Source organism: Papaver somniferum, chromosome 4 (assembly GCF_003573695.1).
Source record: "Papaver somniferum cultivar HN1 chromosome 4, ASM357369v1, whole genome shotgun sequence".
NCBI lineage: Eukaryota > Viridiplantae > Streptophyta > Magnoliopsida > Ranunculales > Papaveraceae > Papaver > Papaver somniferum.
This window is the reverse complement of record NC_039361.1, coordinates 20,560,859-20,567,584: the sequence shown is the minus strand read 5'-3', so window position 1 is coordinate 20,567,584 and position 6,726 is coordinate 20,560,859. Positions and strand designations below refer to the sequence as shown.

Below are 6,726 nucleotides of genomic sequence, written 5' to 3'. Positions count from 1 at the left end.
TATGCTTTTAATTTCCAGCAATTAAAATGCATATCTTTACAAAATAAAAATTGGTAATGTGCATTTACTAATTGGAGATTTTCTAATGAGATTTTCGGTCAATATTTGGACAAAGCATTTCCAGGAATTATGGAAACCGAATTTGGAAATATATCGCATATCTTGAGAATATTTTCGGTTTTGGAAATCCCTTGGTGTCCAAACTTCCTTGGTCTATAAATATCAAAGTTTGCATTTCAAGCAAACTAATCCTCAGAGCCAACAAAACTATCTAGTTGTGTTGTTACTGGTGGAGCCGCCTACTCGGAGAGGAATGTAACCTAATTAGGCGAAAAATCTTGCGGCCGCTCAGTTTAAAGACTTCTTTGGGATTGAGAAGGTCTATTAGTACCGTTGGTGGGAAACTAGATAATTGTTGTTTATTATTAGTTTTTGATTGGTTTGATTGACTAACGGTTGTTGACTTTGATTGCACCTAGTTTGTTTATGCTTGAGAATCTTTTAGAATGTTTGTAGATCTATAGATGTCTTGTGATAATCCATTGTTAACAGACTCCGTTTTGTGTGTGATTAATCATAAGAGATTCAAGTTGATTGTGTGCAGGTGTTTATTGAAGATCTAAGAAGATATGAAGACGAAGAAGATTTCTGATTGGGGTTCATAATCTTTGGTGTGCAACATACTTGTTTCGGATGGAAAAGAATCCAACTATAATCGGTTTATCTTTGTGATAGATTTGATTGATTAGTTGAGTAGATCGACATCAATACAATTCTTTGTGATTCGCAAAATCTTGACAATTACTTTGGTAGTTGTTATTGGATAGATCTAAGGACCTGACAAAGGAGTTTATTGGGATAAACGGAAGAGCATTTTGTCGAACTCATATCACTTGATTGAAAAGAGTTGTTACCGAACAGATTTGTTGTTCCTTTACTGTTTGGAATACGAACCAAAGGAATTGTTCCAAGTGCGTGACTTATCTACAAGTTGGAGGCGCAGGGATACAGACGGAAGTAGGTGAACTATAGGTTTAGTTGCTTGGTCTCAACTATACGAAGTTGGTTTAGATTTTGTATAACGGCTTAATCCTGAGAGTATTCAATTCTGGACAAGGTCCCGGGGTTTTTCTACATTTGCGGTTTCCTCGTTAACAAAATCTTGTTGTGTCTTTTACTTTTCTATTTTCGCAATTATAATTATTTTTATTATAATTATAAGTAAAATACACAAACTTGAATTCATATTTACTTGATAGTAATCCTATTGTGTTTGGTTAAGTCCGAACCATTTGTCAAGTAAACATACTTCGTTGTTGTATTGTCTCGATCTTGTATCCATAGTCAATCACGCAAGTTATCTTGTTGTCGTATTGTCTCGATCTTGTATCCATAGACGATCATACGAAGTGTGAACCGATTAGTTGTATTGTCTCGACTCAGTCCATAGACAATCACTTTCGGAGAGAGTACTTATAGGTGGAATTTTTTTAGATTAAGGTATATTTGGGTACCCTCGTCTTTTCAAATATAATTCACAAATGGGCAAAATTTAATTAATACACTGCATATATATGTGTGTGCCCCCGCGCGCGTGTGTATATGCATGAATCAATTATTTGTCTAATCAAATGGTAAACTGTGAATTATCATATGAAAATATTAGTAATATTGCAATCAAAATAACCCACAAAAGGAAAAAAAATGATGCAAGGCTTTAAACCCAATATAGTAAATTACATAATAAAGTAAATCTTCACTTTATGAAAACTAGAAGTTTTTCAAAGCATGAATATATTATTTTTTTTAATATAAAAGATCTTGATTTTTTCGTTTTCTTAAAAAAAAAACTGAAAGATAGGTTCTTACCTTATTATATAAAATGATCATCATCGTGGTTAATTGACAACCTTTAAAAAAATAGGGAATTTTTATCTTACTAGATTATTTGAAAAAAAAATTTAGTTGATAACGTGTTATTAACTAAATCAAAAGATGAACTATTGCACAAAAGAAATACAAAGAAAGGAAGAGAGAATTTCTCATTATTAAATACTGATATCTATTACAAAGGAATGAGCCCCAATTTACAGTGTAATACAAGAAAGGATAATAAAGGTAGCATTAACATTAGGAAGTTATGGAATGCATTCTTATGAGTAAGGCATTAAACATAAGTTATTACACTAATTGTGGGGGTTACCAAGAAGTGGAGGATGTCAAAAGGTTGAAGGAGAGATCATAAGGTGGTGGAGATCCACTTGCAACACTTTTTGTTTTTTCAGTAATTCACATGTGTATTATCAATAATGAGTGAAACAGTCAGTGTTTACGTTACTTGATAAATACCCAGCCCATGTTCAACTATTCTTTAATGTAACAGTAAAACTGTGGTCCTCTTGATATGATTCCACAATATTTTGGGTAGTTTTAGTTTTCATATTTCTATTTTGTGTAAGGAAGTGTCCATAGTTCACACAACATATTTAGAGGAAAGTTTAATAACTCCATTCGTAGAAATTTTCCAGGGAAGAGAATTGTCGAAGAATTATAGTGAAGGCTTCGATTGATTTCCAAAATGGCCTTAACATCAAGAACTTCTTCACTAACTTTCTCATGTACAATCAATACTGGTGAAAATCATCTAAGGAACTCAATAGAGAACGTTGCCTATGGATTCTTACAGAGGGGGCAGCCTTCGAAAATCCTCTTGAAGTTTTGAGAAAAATGGTTTGATCTCTGAAATGATGAAGGATCTTCTCAAGGCTGGTCGAATTGAGCACGGTCATATCATTTGTTATCTCACTGTCATCACTCGTGCCATTGTAAAACAAATATCTTTCTCTTTTTTCTCTTAAATTATGAAAATTGTCTCTGATGTTGAATTTCAACTTGTTTAATGAAGGTTTCTCATTTTGCAGAATCCATATGGTACGCTTCAAGGGGGTGCAGTTGTTATGGTTGCAAAGATGGTGGCTTATGGCTTGTGCTAGAACTGGTGTTAGTGGAGATAAGGAGTTACTTCTTGGAAAGTTGAATATCTCTCATCTCTCTGCTTCTGGTATCAATGTGAGCGTCCCATATTCTCTCTGTGTAAATTATCCGTAAAGATACGCCTCACAACTTACATCTTGTTTATTTGCAGCTGACTCGGTGTCTGGATCTGAGTCAATCTCTGACTCGAACCGAGTCAGCAGTCAGACCGTTTGTTTTACATTTTGAGTCAGATCTGACTCGACCTATGACTCAGACATAACCCCTGACTCGGACCCATTTGAGTCAGGTAACAAAATATCCCTAACTCACGGGACCAAACCACTGACTCACGTTTTTTGAGTCAGATGAGTCAGATCTGACTCAAAACAAACATATTGTGTCAGATCCAAATGAGTCAGATGATTTCACTCAGATCCAGATGACTCAGATCCAGACGACTCAGATGAGTCCGGAGTAAACAAACATAGTGTTAATCTTACCCCTTATTCTCTGAGTGTTGTTAGATGAGTTAGTTGAAATCTTAATCAACCTTGTTAAACATGTATAAATCACCTCAGCATTGCGTCATGTAAACTTATTAATAATGTGCATCAAGTTACCAATTACAAGGGGATTTATATAAAGTTGATCTTTTTTGCTGCTCCGAATTGGAAATTATGAAAAGATGGTAAAGAAACCATTCATTTACTTTTTGTATTTTTAATTTTAGTGTGTTTTTTTTTTGAAGAAATTTTTAGTGTGTTTTTAATGCTGAATTAAAGATCTAATGCATTAAGTATACTAGTTGGAAATGTAATAATTCAACTAATTCAGTCAGTCACTAGTAATATATATGTATCATTGATCTATGAACTAGCCAACATGTTCTGAATACTCCACATGGCAGAACCTACGCGCAATAAAAGGTTAGAAAGTATGTGAATGTGGATACATATGTAAGAGATAATACGTTTTGTATCTCCAAGACCTATTCCGATGCACAAAGTTAGAAAAACTTGTTTGACATACCAAGTGGCACGGTTCGGCTCGGTTCTTGGCGAGACCGAGTACCTGTACCTCCCTAGTCTCGGTTCCAAAATTTTGGACCGGTACATGTACCTTGGTTCCGGTACCATTCGGTACACATACGGTACCAGGTACGGTTCCGGTTCTAATCGGTTCTTTTCTGTCAGAATTCCAGACAGATTTCCCTGTCAGTTTTTCAGACAAATGAAGTACATGTTTTACCTGTTTTTCAATATATTAAGCAATATCTCAATCAAAGAACAAAGTAACAACCCAAAAGTAGCAATAATACTAGCAAACCAAAGTGCCAAACAATCAGAGTCTTGACAAGTAACAGTAACACACGAACTGACAAACAACCAAAGTCTTAACAAAATAACAAGTGCTCAAGTAGCAGTAGCACACAAACACACACAGTGATGACTGACCAACAACTAATAGAAAGTTCACAACTAATAGAAAATTAGTTGAAGTTGTAGCATTGGTGGTGAAGTGGTTGTGGAGAGCTATTCCATGGCTGCACTGGTGGTGACATTATTTTTGATAGGACCCAGTAAAGCTGCAATAAAAAGTAACAGCAAGTTAGGCAGTTAGTAATAGTAACTACACAGTGCCAAACTAGCTGGAATTGATGCATCCATCACTGACAAACAATTTACAATTCCATATAACCTCAGTAAACTACACAGTGCCAAACTAGTAAACTACACACATGAGTGACATGACACAACACAACAAAAAAGTAAAATGCTAACCTCAGTAAGAGCAACTAGTTGTCCTGTCTCTAGTCCAATAACAGGCTTCAGCGACTAATCAAGATAACCTGCAACAATACACTTGATCAAGTCAGATAAACAAAGCAATCAAAATGAAATTTTAAAAACAAGACAAGAGACTTTTAGAAACATTGATCACAATTCAATCTTAGAGTCAATTTCAGTGTCCCAACATGTTTAACAATCAAAATAGATGACTAAGGGTTCTTGATGCTGAGTACAGACTGTCCAGCGTCACTCAAGAAACTTTGTACAATTATGTGCCCACACAATCAAAAGAAATTGAAGAACACTATGCAATTCTATATGATTCAATCACATATACTAGTAACCTTCAGCACAATTAGATGCCCAATAGGAAAAAAATCTAAAGAACACTACAATTGTGAAAGATTCAAATTATTCAATCACATAATCTAGTAAATTTCAGCACAATAGAACTCTTGTGAAGACAACCAAAGTTTAATAATAACTATGCACTGCATTTAACTAAAAGAAATTAACAAAGCAAACATAGCTAGAGATCCAACAGTGTTCAGTGAACTAATAAAGCAAACATAGCTTGTGCATCGTAATGATTTGAGCAAACAACCATTTTCCAGACTTTCAAAACCATCAATACACATTTAATTACAATATTATCAATCTTAATCATATCAAATGTAGTTCACAATCGCGCACATAGATTAATTCGATTGAGTACGAATCTGCTAAAATGGCTCATTTTTGCTTGCGAAATGGATATTATAACTTGATTATATACCAAATCTACAAATGATACTCATCGAGAACATTAACTTAACAGCAATTACTACCAAAATCCACAAATTAAGTAAAACCCATATCTGGGGTTTCAAATTCGAAAAATGAAAAAAAAAATTGAACCCTAAAATTGAAAATAAATAAATCAATCTTTAACGATAATTGATACATGAATTAAGATTTTAAATCTAAGATACACAGAGATAGCGGAAAACTTACAGTGATGATCTCGAAGAGATTGGATTTTAAGATGAAGAGAAGTTGCAGGTGTTGTTAGTTGAAGAGGATGAAGAAGAAGAAGAAGAAGAAGAAGAAGTAAAAAAAAAAACAACAAAACAAGCTCTCGTTAACTAAATCTAATGGAGTTCCTGTTCTTCTTCTCTTTCTCAGAGAGAAGACGGGAAAAAAAAGAGACCCAATGAGAAATCCTAACTAAAATTATCTCTATATACCAGCCCTAGATCTAACGGCTATCAGTAATCTACTACCCCTAAATCCTATGGATATAATTATTCGGTACTTTCGGTCTGGTACGACACGGGACTAGGACAGGACCAACATGTCCCAAAATCAGGTACGGTTCTACCGGTTCCGGGACGGTCCGGTTTTTCAGGTCGGTTCCTGTGCAGCCTTACTATCGGCAGTTATTAATTACAGCGCTGGCATCACTTTGTCCAATGCTCGTTCTTTACAATATCGCTCATTAAACACTATCATTAATCAATAACTATTTTTAACGTTTATCTCTCCTTGCCTAGTTTCTATATATACGCCCCTGTATATCTTCAAATTACTCACACCTACTTCAATATATTTTACCAATTTCTTTATTTGTATTCTCAATTTCAAATTTCGTAATCATCAATGGCGAGATCCAATGAAGAGAGGAATGTTACTATGAACCGGTTTATATTACAACAAAAAATACATCAATGGAGATTGCAACAACTTGATGATGAGGAAGATGAAGATAAAAAAAACTAATCGATACTCTGATACTCGTACATTCGGGACAAATACATAGAGCTCTAGGGACAAAACAAGTATTCTTAAGAAGATATACGTATTTCGGGAGGGAATTTTACCACTAGAAGATGACACATGATTATCTTCTTCCCAATTGTGTATACTCTGATCAAGATTTCCAACGTCGATTCTGCATGCCTCAACACTTGGTGAAAAAGAC

At 34.6% G+C, this 6,726-nt stretch overlaps 1 long non-coding RNA gene across 1 annotated transcript; it reads right to left on the bottom strand.

Moving 5' to 3' along the window:
- Positions 1-4,212: 4,212 nt before the first annotated feature.
- Positions 4,213-5,945, bottom strand: LOC113273588. The gene is made up of 3 exons (XR_003322496.1): positions 5,760-5,945; positions 4,758-4,825; positions 4,213-4,561 (listed from the first exon to the last, which is right to left on the bottom strand). It is a non-coding gene; the product is annotated as an uncharacterized LOC113273588 (long non-coding RNA).
- Positions 5,946-6,726: the final 781 nt, after the last annotated feature.